Raw genomic sequence first — 12454 nt, 5'->3', positions numbered from 1 at the left:
TTGGAGCTGGTGAATCAAGTAGCAAGGGAAATAGACAGGTTTTGTGTAGGAACATTGGGGTTTTATATTATATTAATCATCATCATTATTATTTATATATATATACATACAGTGGTACATTGGTTCTCAAACTTAACCCATTCCAGAAGTCTGTTCCAAACCTAAAGCGTTCCAAAACCAAGACACGCTTTCCCATAGAAAGTAATGCAAAACGGATTACTCTGTTCCAGACTTTTAAAAACATCCCCTAAAACAGCAATTTAACATGAATTTTACTATCTAATGAGACTAGTGATCCATAAAATGAAAGCACTAAACATCTTCAGGTTCAAGCCCCGGCTCAGCCGGTCCTGGAGGCAGGGACTCCTGTGCAGGCTGGGATTCCTCAGGTTCAGCCTCTGAATCTGATTCCCAGGCCATCACCTAAGTAGTTAACCCGAGGTACCACTGTATATGGGAGTCCCAACATGGCAGAGAGGTTGAAATGGAGTATCCGGAAAAAGGATGTGACTGGCAGGCTGGAAAGAAGCATTGCACAGTATGACATTTCATTGCAGGTCCCATTTGTCAGCAGGAATGCCATCTTCCTGAGAGTGGCTTTGATCCATCAGCAGGCTGCACGACAGGCAAACATTTTAACAGATGCAGCTTTCCCCAACACTGCATACTCAAAAGATGAATCTGAACATGTGAAATAACAAAGATTAATGACTGCCAGTAGAATTTTCTTAGTAAATGAATGGATTAATTGCCCACAAAGCCAAGCTTGTCAAGTGATAATCTTACTATGTACCTGTTGGCATTGTAAATGGACCTGCTTGGATAGATAAAGGAATTTTTTCGCCCAACAGCATAGATCTGTTAAAGCTGTTAGTCATGGTACGGGATGTACATATCCATCTTTCTTTCCAGTGTCTGTAATTCTTTGAGAGCCAAGTGGGGATTGGCAAATTTGTCCGTTTTCTACATTTCTCATTTTTCAAATCATAAATTCAGCATATGTACAGCTATTTGGGAATTTTGTAAATAAAATTAAAACCCTCGGGAAAAGCCACCAGCATTTCAGATCGAATATTTCCTAGCACATTTTAACGCAGTCTCGACGAATATGCACAATCTCCCTACGGCAATTTCCCCTTACTGTAATTCATGCTTGCGTGTCATTTTCACCAATATATGCATTTTATGCAAACTGATACGTGCACTTGGGGGCACATCATCTTGGCCAGGAACTGCGTTGCAAAATTCAGAGAAGTGCGGCTTTCAAAGGATAGCTGTATTTTGGTTCGCATCTTGTTTCAAACAGTGCTAATTAAGCCAGGGAGAATGAACATGACATGAGGATGCAGCCCTGTGGCTATTGGAACATGCCGATTGGCCCTGAGCCAATTTCTTTCACTTTTAACTCTCCCCCCCCCACTCATTTCAGCCTGAATTTTCTGCATTCCTCTGTCTTTGTTTGCCTTATGGTGAAAGCACATGGTACTGCATGTAGACTGACAGTGAAGCGATATAGGAGGATATATTTTCAGCTTGGGCCATGAGATGCACATGTCTCATTAACAATAAGAGGGCCAGTATTGCTTTCCCCCTCCCCACTAAATAAATCTACTAGCAGAAAGCCTATCCCTTGATGAGCAACAGATGGGGTTTCCATAATGGCTCATTACCTCCTTGCTTTGTCATGCTGCTAAAATGAAATGAAACGTTATTTATGGTTAGAAATGATGCGCAAGATTCCTACACAACTTTCCTCCATCATTGTTGTTGTTTTGGATGAGCTTCCATTCCAAAGCTTCTCCTGGGACTAACAGATTTGAGGAGCTGGCAAAGGGCCCGTTGGGAATTGCAGAAGTGCCCCTTCTGTCTAACTTTTAAAAAATGCAATCTCAAGTCTCCAAAGTGAAGCTTCGGTTCTGCAAAAAAACTGGAAATCTGCACATTCAGAACAGAAAAGCTGCCACTTGTCGCCAAATGCCTTTTGTCAGTCGTCCTCTGTGATTGGGAAGGGCTATCACATTTGAATGGCTGCAGAAAGCACTAACCACCAACGATGGATTTGGTTGGGAACGTGTCATTTAGGGCAAGGTTGGGCAACAGCTGCGATCTGCGAGCCACAATGAATGTGGATAATGAGCTTGGGAGCTGTGGCTGATTGGCATATTTGTTGTGGCATGTCGTTAGCATAATGCAAGTACCGCTATCACAGATGAGTTTGATGTCAAACGAGAGTCAGTCAAGCATTCCAAGATTTGCGTCTCTTGCTAAATGAACGGGCTTCAAATAAGCCCACGTTGCAAATACTAAAAGTTAGCAGTCCACAACCATTTAAATGAACTTGCTTAAAGTTGCATATGGGTGTGCAGCAAAGCACACATGCATGTATGCACACCCCTACAACCCAGTTCTCATCTACAGTCATAGTTGGAATGGACCCCATGGGCAATCTAGTCCAGCCGCTAGCAATGCAGGAATCTTTTGCCCAAGCTGAGTAGGTTTAGCTTGGGAAAGAGGAGACTGAGGAGAGATATGATAGCCATCTTCAAATATCTCAAGGGCTGTTACATGGAAAGTACTTTTCTGCAAACATTTTTACAAAGCCTTGTGCAAGAGGCTGGATATGTAGATATTTGTACATGTCCTACAGCAAAAAAGAAGATAATATTATTCTAGGCTGCATCAATAGAAGTATAGTGTCTTGATCAAGGGAAGTGATAGTCCTGCTCTATTCTGCCTTGGCCAGACTCTACCTGGAATACAATGTTCAGTTCTGGGTACCACCATTTAAGAAGGATATTGACAAGCTGGAACAACAAGATGATCAAGGCTCTGGAAAGTGTGACCAAGATGATCAAGGGTCTGGAAAACCTTATGTGGAATGGTTGAGGGAATTAGGTACGTTGGTGAAGAGGAGACTGAGAGGAGATATGGTAGCCATCTTCAAATATCTCAAGGGCTGTCACATGGAAGAGAGAACAAGCTTGTTTCCTCCTGCTCTGGAGGATAGGACTCGGACCAATGGCTTCAAGTTGCAAGAAAGGAGATTCCAGCTAAACATGAGGAAACACTTTCTGATGGTAAGAGCTGTTCAACAGTGGAGTGGTCTCCCTCAGGAGGTTGTGGACTCTCCTTCCTTGGAGGGTTTGAAGCAGAGGCTGGATGGCCATCTGTCATGGATGCTTTAGCTGAGATTGCTGCATCACGGGGGGCTGAAGTAGACAACCGTTGGGGTTCCTTCCAGCCCTACAATTCTATGATTCTATGCATGTGGGGTTCAAACCTGCAACCCTGAGATTAAGAGCCTCATGTTCATCCCAGGGAGTAAACAAGACCCACGAAGCAGCCCTATTTGTGTCTCTCCAAGACTATTGGGAGCGATTTCAGCACTGCAGCCTTTGAAATATAATAAGAGCCTGCTTGATCGGACCAAATGACCATCCGCGTCTGGCATCCTGTTTCCCACAGTGATTAAGCTGATGTCCCTGGAAAAGCCCACAAGCAGGACACAGAGGCAAAGGCCTTGCCCTGAGACTGCTCCCCAGCAGCTGGGACACGAGAGGAATAATAGCACCAAGCCAGCCAAATATTCAGATGATTTAATTGCGCTTGCTCAGGAAGTATCTGACCTAAGAGTGGCAAAGTTTGCTCGCTTCCCTCAGAAATTTAAATAGGGGTGATCAGATCTTTTTCATATTTTTAACCTTGGCTGCGGTTCCTCGGACCCACTGAATCTGGACGGAAGGAACCCATCTGGCCTCTCTGAAGTGCTTCACAGAGAAACACAGCCTTTTCTCTGTCGAGAGTGAGGGCGCGGGCATGGTGTGGGGGACCCAGGGGGTGCAGTGTCCAGAGTCCTAGGCCCAGGATTTTTAGGGGGGGGGTGAGCCATCCCACTCTGCCTGCCGCCAGGGGTCTCCATTGTAAAGCAGCCAAATGGATTGGCAGCTGAATCTAACTTCAACTACCTGTGGGTAGTTGAGAGATCTGCATTGGCTCCCAGTACGTTTCCGAGCACAATTCAAAGTGTCGGTGTTGACCTTTAAAGCCCTAAACGGCCTCGGCCCTGTATACCTAAAGGAGCGTCTCCACACCCATCGTTCAGCCCGGACACTGAGATCCAGCGCCGAGAGCCTTCTGGTGGTTCCCTCCCTGCGAGAAGTGAGGTTACAGGGAACCAGACAGAGGGCCTTCTTGGTAGTGGCGCCCGCCCTGTGGAACGCCCTCCCTTCAGATGTCAAAGAGATAAACAACTACCTGACATTCAGAAGACATCTTAAGGCAGCCCTGTTCAGGGAAGTTTTTCATGTGTGACATTTTAGTGCATTTTTGGTCTCTGTGGAAGCCACCCAGAGTGGCTGGGGAAACCCAGCCAGATGGGCGGGATACAAATATTATTATTATTATTATTATTATTATTATTATTATTATTAGGTGAGCCAGGTCAGGCTGTGGAGCACACCCCACTCTGCAACAGAGGGGAATAACTGGAAAGCAGTGCAGCTCTGCTATGAATCGCTGCCCTACATCCTTATAGTGACCTCCTGGCTCTTTTCATTTCTTCCCATGTTTCTTTACAGCACTGCAATGCAGCAGTCTAAGATTAATATATTCCCTACGTGCACTTGTGCTGAAATATCCTTCCAGATTTGTGGGAAAATGCCTCTTGCAGATTGTTTAGCATATAATGCATAGGTGATCACAGGATATTCTGCATGTTTCCTCTCTGTGCTGATTAGAAAGGAGCATAATAAATAGATGGAGAATTGGCGATGGGGGGGTTTGCTTTTGCTGAATATGTTCAAATGGTGTTCCTTCCTGTTGTTCCGTCATGTGCTTTCCTGGGTTTCAGATTCTGCCAGAAGAATGAGCTCTGGGCCAAGCAAACGCCTGCAAAACAAAGATTAAACGAAAGATAATCTCTACATGGTGCTCTTTGTTCTGAAGTGGTTTCCTGAAAACGTCCCAAGATGATTGATCCAAGATGACTCATCCAAGATGACAGCTCAGTAAATCTCAGGTATTTCAAGTCAAGGAGGCAGCACAATTGTGTCTCTGATGATCCAGGTGGTTTGGGAATATTTTCACTGAAGCAGCTTCATCATGCAAATATTCCTTTGCAGGAAAAATTGTACAAGAGGGAAAACAAAGGATTCCACCCCTGCGTAGGTGCTATTGAACACCTGATAAATTATCCAAAATGTACAAGAAGGTTCCTAATAACTGCTGGAAGTGCAAACAAACAAGTGGTCCTTTTTTATGTGGTGTAACTGTAAGAAAGCAAGGGAATTTTGGGAAATGATATATGATGAGATAAAAAATGCTTAAAGTGATTACACACACACACAGCTTTTCTTCTAGGGATTATAGGGTCAGAAGTTCCAAAAAAGATGGTTAAGTTGTTTATGTATGGAACTACAGCAGCCAGGATTCTCTATTCACCAAAAAAGAAAGGATAAGGAAGGTGATGTACGATGTTGAATCAGCAAAGCTAACAGCTAAAATAAGAGAACTTAATAACTACTACTGTTTTATGGAAGAATGAAAGGCTTTTTTAGACTGTTTAAAGAACTGTTACAATACGATCAATTAGCGAGCAGGATTTGAATTGTGAGCAACAGAAATAATTAGAGATTGTTGTATTATATCAATAAAAGAAAAAAAAATTATGTACTGGAATCCCATATGAAAATTGTGGATTTTTTAACACACACACACACAAAACCAAAGCCCCCACCTTACAGCTTAGTTCAGCATTTTAAACTAATTTTTGTTACAGAGCATCAGTCACTAAGTTATGCACATGACCCTGGTTTCCAAGGCAACAGGCATTGAAACCAAAGAGTGGATGTGGAACTCAAGTGGATGGGTCATCTAGTTTTGTGAGGACTGTGGGTTAAAGCCTCAGCGCCTAGGACTTGCCGATCGAAAGGTCGGCGGTTCGAATCCCTGCGGCAGGGTGCGCTCCCGCTGCTCGGTCCCAGCACCTGCCAACCTAGCAGTTCGAAAGCACCTCCGGGTGCAAGTAGATAAATAGGGACCGCTTACCAGCGGGAAGGTAAACGGCGTTTCCGTGTGCAGCTCTGGCTCGCCAGAGCAGTGATGTCACGCTGGCCACGTGACCCGGAAGTGTCTCCGGACAGCGCTGGCCCCTGGCCTCTTAAGTGAGATGGGCGCACAACCCCAGAGTCTGGCAAGACTGGCCCGTACGGGCAGGGGTACCTTTACCTTTTACCTATCATTGAGGAGACCTCAGCAGTTACTAGAACTACAGTGGTGCCTCGCAAGATGAAATTAATTCGTTCCGCAAGTTTTTACTTCTTGCGAGTTTTTCGTCTTGCGAAGCACGGTTTCCCATAGGAATGCATTGAAAATCAATTAATGCGTTCCTATGGAGACTGCTTGCCAGGCTGGCGGTGCGGAGAAGGGCTTTTCTCCCCACTGCAAGCCTTCAGGACAGGTACGGGAACAGAGGTGAAGGCGCGCAGCGCTTCTCTTCTGTTCCCGGGGCTTGCGGTGGGAGGAGGGTTTTTCCTCCCCACCGCCAACATTCAGAACAGCATTCTGAATGTTGGCGGTGGGAAGGAAAACCCTCCTCCCACCGCAAGTCTTCAGGACAGCCATCCAAAGGCTGGCGCGGGGAGAAGGTCTCTCCGCTCCACCGCCAGCCTTCGGAGCAGCCTTCCGAAGGCTGGCGGTGGAAGGAGGTCTCTCCGCCCCACCGCCAGCCTTCGGAGGAGGTCCGAGGACAGTGGGGAAGACGCGCTGCACTTCCCCGCTGTCCCGGAGATTTCCCTATGGGCTTTCGTCTTGCAAAGGAAGCCCATAGGGAAATTCATTTTGCGAAGCGCCTCCAAAACTGAAAACCCTTTCGTCTAGCAGGTTTTCCGTCTTGCGAGGCGTTCGTCTTGCGGGGCACCACTGTACTACAACTAATCCAGAATGTGGAAGCTAGACTGGTGACTGGGAGCGGCTGCCGAGACCATATAACACCAGTCCCAAAAAACCTACATTGGCTCCCAGGACGTTTCCAAGCACAAGTCAAAGTGTCAGTGCTGATCTTTAAAGCCCTAAACAGCCTCGGCCCAGGATACCTGAAGGAGCGTCTCCACCCCCATCGTTCAACCCAGACACTGAGGTCCAGCTCTGTGGGCCTTCTGGTGGTTCCCTCACTGCGAGATGTGAGGTTACAGGGAACCAGGCAGAGGGCCTTCTCGGTAGTGGCGCCCGCCCTGTGGAACACCCTCCCGTCAGATGTCAAGGAAATAAACAACTATCTGACTTTTAGAAGGCATCTGAAGGCAGCCCTGCTTAGGGAAGTTTTTAATGTTTGATGTTTTATCGCGTTTTTAATATTCCGTTGGAAGCCGCTCAGGGTGGCTGGGGAAAACCAGCCAAGATGGGTGGGGTATAATTAATTAATTAATTATTACTATGATGATCTGGCTCTGACTGTTGAGCTCAGTGACAAGAATGGAAAAGCCACTCCATTTCTGGTCTCTGTCAGATTTGCAAATGGTGCACTCAAATGCCTTCCAAATTATAATATTAAAAGTACTTGCTCTCTCTCTCTCCTTTCTCACTCACTCACACATAGCTATTTTAGCATTAATATATTCTTCTTCTGCCTCATGAAATTATACCAACTCAGAAGGTGCCAGGTTCCTGTCTGTTTAACATTCAAGGCACACTTCAATCCATTAAGCGTGTGTGTGTGTGTGTGCCTGCTTTGGCACATGCCGATGGCTGCATTGAAACTATCCCAAGAAAAGTCCCTGGTCCATCCGCCCCCCCTCCAGCTTTCTTTCCAAGCGGCTGCTTATTAGCCACATGGTGAGCACAATTATACTGCAGCTCAGCTTTTAATAAATCACTGGCCACTTGGCGCTGATGAGGCTGCCGGCCTCTGGGTGTTCAAAGCACCGTCTGCAAGAGGGAAATAAACAGGGAGCCATTGCCCTGTTTGCAGCGGTGTATGTTATCTTAAAATCTGGTCAAAGCCTAACGTTGAGGTGTTGGCTTATTCTGCAATCCCCACCTTTGGTGTTTCCCAGCTGCAGTTCTGGCATCCGACTGTAACTGGACTCGGGGTGATGTAATGCGTGCGGGGAATCTGGGAACCGAAAATGAGGAATACGGATAGTTAATTTGAAAGCGGTGGTGATAGGTCAAGGCAATGCTGGAAGGGCCCGTAAGGTGGAACTCATTTGCAGAGGTGCTCCAGTACAGGCGTCAGAATAATTAGCGTGCCATTTTATGACAGCTCGTAGCCACTACCGTAACAAGAGGCATGCCATTTCCTCGCTGCACCGGTCAGATAACGGAGAAAGAAATCTGCGCTAAATATATGAAAGGATCGTTTGCCACCTCTAAGCTGAAGGTGAGAGGAGAAGGTTGAAAAGAACCTTCCGCAGCATTTGAAGGTATACAACCAACAACCTAATCTGGATTTATGTCCCCGACGCAGGAAGTGTTAAGAATACTGGGCTGGGTAGACTAATGGTCCAATTCCATTGCAGCATTTCTCAAACTTGGGTCTCCAGCTGCTGTTGGACTACAACTCCCATCATCCCTGACCACTGGTCTTGCTAGTGAGGGATGATGGGAGTTGTAGTCCAACAACAGCTGGAGACCAAGTTTGAGAAGCACTGAAAGGCTAGCTTCCTATGTCCCTAAGCCTGTAAACAATAGGGCTGCCATACGTCTGGATTTTCCTGCACATTACCGGGATTTCATGTCCGGGGGGATTTCTGAAAGGTGGCACTTTGTCCTGGATCTTAGGCAAGCTCAACAACTTCTGAGATGTTCTGGTTTTACACTTTTTGGCAACCCTATCCAATGCTGGTTTATTACAGTAGTACCTCTGGTTTAAGGTTACCGGACATCCCTGTTTCCCAGGGACAGTCCCCAGATTTACATATCAGTCTCCATACTGTGGTTTAGACCACAGTGCTACCCGTGTCCCTGGGGGTGCACAATCAATAGCCATTTGAAAGGGAGAATTAGGAATGGATGTGCAAGAAACAGCACTGAACATGTGTTGACTTTTGATATCTCTCTATTACAAAACAAAGACTTGAGGATTTGGAAAAGCCTACTTTCCTCTGGGGGAAATAGAGGGATAAGGGAACAGGTGAGCCTCCAGGTGGGGAACTCATGCCACTCCATCTCCCATCAGCCTCAGCCACCATGGCCAGCAGTAATGAATGATAGGAGCTGTAGTCCAGCAACTTATGGAGGGCCACCAATACTCCATCCTGTGTCTGTTGTTTGCCCCACCTGGTGCATAGAGAAGAAGAGTTTGGATTTGATATCCTACTTTATCACTACCCGAAGGAGTCTCAAAGCGGCTAACATTCTCCTTTCCCTTCCTCCCCCACAACAAACACTCTGTGAGGTGAGTGGGGCTGAGAGACTTCAAAGAAGTGTGACTGGCCCAAGGTCACCCAGCAGCTGCAGGTGGAGGAGCGGGGAAGTGAACCCGGTTCACCAGATTACGAGTCTACCGCTCTTAACCACTACACCACACTGGTACACTCTGATACATAGAGCTACACTATATCTGAACTTGAAGTGATTCACTTTTTACAACAGGACTGTAAGCTGAATTAGTATGTACAGTACTCATTTCAATGGCATGCCTGTATTTGTGCTTTGAATCTTAAATATGCAAAAAGCAGATGTCCCCATAAAAGCCCCCTTTCTTCCTCTCTTTTATCTCTTACTCTTAGAGCATTTAGCCACTATACCAGACCGTAGTTCACAAATCAATTCCATTGTGATTATTTGTCTCTTTTATAGAGCCCAGCAGCAATCCTTCAAGCAGTCAGCGCTATTTTAAGCCACAGGATCACAGGAAAGCTGCCTAGTGATTTTTAAATGCACAAGCTTGCATTTAGGATTCACCACAGATTTGCCTTTCCACAAATTCCTAGCACACGTGGCACAAATCCAAATGGTACTTTTTTTTCGGGTGGCACAGAGCCTAGGACTTGCTGATCAGAAGCTCAGCGGTTTGAATCCTGCCACGTTGCTTAGTCCCAGCTCCTGCCCACCTAGCAGTTCGAAAGCACGTCAAAGTGCAAGTAGATAAGTAGGTACCGCTCTGGCGGGAAGGTAAACAGCGTTTCTATGCACTGCTCTGGTTCACCAGAAGCGGCTTAGTCATGCTGGCCACATGACCCAGAAACTGTACACCGGCTCCCTCAGCCAATAAAGCGAGCTGAGCGCCACAACCCCAGAGTTGGCCACGACTGGACCTAATGGTCAGGGGTCCCTTTACCTTTACTATTGTACCAAATGCCACTTTCCTCCTCCTTGCTAAATATTCTGGCCCAAGCAGGCACCATTTTTTCAGCACAATTATTGTGCATGCCTCTTTCTTTGTTAGAAAAGCAATGCAAGTTGAGGCCAGTGTTTGGGATTATATGTACATTACATTGAATATCAAGCTCTTGGCTCGATCTTAGCAGTGTTACACATTAGTTGAGCCATTTATTATTTGCTTCTACAAGTTCACAGTTGCTCCTTAGACCAAGTTGAGAGTACTCACCCCCTTTTTCAGGGCCATATTCTTAAGTGAGCAAGGGCCAAGAGGCCAATAGAATAGTAGAATTGGAAGGGACCACGATGACCATCCAATCCAAAGCCCTGCAATTCAGGAATCTTTTGCCCAACGTGGGGTTCAAACCCTGAGATTAAGAGTCTTATGCTCTACCAGCTGAGCTATCCCAGCATATCTCTTGAGAACACCAAGTAAACAGGCAAATTCTTCAAATGCCTCCATGCTAGCAATGGGCAAATAACCCATTCAATCTAGAACTGGGCTAAATTAATGATATCTATCTATGGGATGCGGGTGGTGCTGTGGGTTAAACCACAGAGCCTAGGACTTGCTGATCAGAAGGTCGGCAGTTCGAATCTCCACAATGATGGGGTGAGCTCCCATTGCTCGGTCCCTTCTCCAGCCAACCTAGCAGTTCAAAAGCACGTCAAAGTGCAAGTAGATAAATAGGTACCGCTCCGGTGGGAAGGTAAACGGCGTTTCCGTGCGCTGCTCTGGTTCGCCAGAAGCGGCTTAGTCATGCTGGCCACATGACCCGGAAGCTGTATGCCAGCTCTCTTGGCCAATAAAGCGAGATGAGCGCCGCAATCCCAGAGTCGGTCACAACTGGACCTAATGGTCAGGGGTCCCTTTACCTTTATCTATCTATATCTCAAAATAGCTCCCCCTCCCTGGCCCAATTTGAAAATTCAGAAAACGTGTCATACCAGCCTCCTCCTTACAACCTTCTCACACACATCGCAAGCCGCCCAAACTCCAAAATGAACGCCCGCCCCAAACACAAGGACCTGAGCCCCACTTTGAATCTACATTTACAACTGATCTGTCAGTTGAGGGATGAGAGGATGAATTACCGCTGGGAGGAACGCAGAGAGAAGAAATGGCATGGCACATCTGCAGCAACACAACCGGACGCCCCAGCTGCAACAAAACAGGTCTCTCCTGCATTGGTTCCCTACAGCCACAGCAGGCGTTGCAACCTTCCAACCCTCCCAAAGGCATCACTCCTCCATTGTCTCCTGAGACAGTCGGGGTTTGGGGTTTTGACCCAGAGGTCCTGTACTACTGCAGCAGAATTCATTCAATCAATAAACAGCAAGGCATCCTTCATAGGTACCCTTTTATCAGTGGTCTTGCCAGGTGCGCGGCCTGGGAGTCATTCTGGACTCACAGCTGTCCATGGAGGCGCAGGTCAATTCTGTGTCCAGGGCAGCTGTCTACCAGCTCCATCTGGAACGCACGCTGATACCCTATCTGCCCGCGGACTGTCTTGCCAGAGTGGTGCATGCTCTAGTTATCTCTCACTTGGACTACTGCAATGCACTCTATGTGGGGCTACCTTTGAAGGTGACCCGGAAACCACAACTAATCTAGAATGTGGCAGCTAGACTGGTCACTGGGAGCAGCCGCCGAGACCATATAACACCGGTCTTGAAAGACCTACACTGGCTCCCAGGACATTTCCAAGCACAATTCAAAGTGTTGGTGCTGACCTTTAAAGCCCTAAACGGCCTCAGTCCAGTATACCTGAAGGAGCATCTCCACCCCCATCGTTCTGACAAGGTCCAGTGCCAAGGGCCTTCTGGTGGTTCCCTTGCTGCGAGAAGCCAAGTTACAGGGAACCAGGCAGAGGGCCTTCTCAGTAGTGGCACCTGCCCTGTGGAATGCCCTCCCACCAGATGTCAAAGAGAAAAACAGCTACCAGACTTTTAGAAGACATCTGAAGGCAGCCCTTTTTAGGGAAGCTTTTAATGTTTAATAGGTTATTGTATTTTAATATTCTGTTGGAAGCCGCCCAGAGTGGCTAGGGAAACCCAGCCAGATGAGCAGGGTATAAATAATAAATTATAATTATAATTATTTTTTAATGTAAGTGAAATCCTACCTTGGAGA

The 12454-nt window shown here is 46.7% G+C and overlaps 2 long non-coding RNA genes across 4 annotated transcripts in view; both read right to left on the bottom strand.

Annotated features, from left to right (window-relative positions):
- LOC309353833 overlaps nt 1-12454 on the bottom strand; it is a 109306-nt gene that overhangs the window by 57958 nt on the left and 38894 nt on the right. The window contains exon 1 of one of the 3 annotated variants that reach the window (XR_014162043.1): nt 4255-4393. The exons of the other annotated variants lie outside the window; for them this stretch is intronic. This is a non-coding gene — a long non-coding RNA (uncharacterized lncRNA). Of the gene's footprint in view, nt 1-4254; nt 4394-12454 lie in introns of those variants that run through there. 3 annotated transcript variants of the gene reach the window in all.
- On the bottom strand, nt 4764-8110 carry LOC309353899. The gene is made up of 2 exons (XR_014162129.1): nt 8036-8110; nt 4764-4887 (listed from the first exon to the last, which is right to left on the bottom strand). It is a non-coding gene; the product is annotated as an uncharacterized lncRNA (long non-coding RNA).

The sequence above is a fragment of the Podarcis melisellensis genome (genome assembly GCF_964234715.1).
Source record: "Podarcis melisellensis genome assembly, chromosome: 12".
In the NCBI taxonomy this organism is placed as follows: Eukaryota; Metazoa; Chordata; class Lepidosauria; order Squamata; family Lacertidae; genus Podarcis; species Podarcis melisellensis.
Note: the sequence above shows the minus strand (reverse complement) of the source record. Positions and strands in the feature narration are given on the sequence as shown.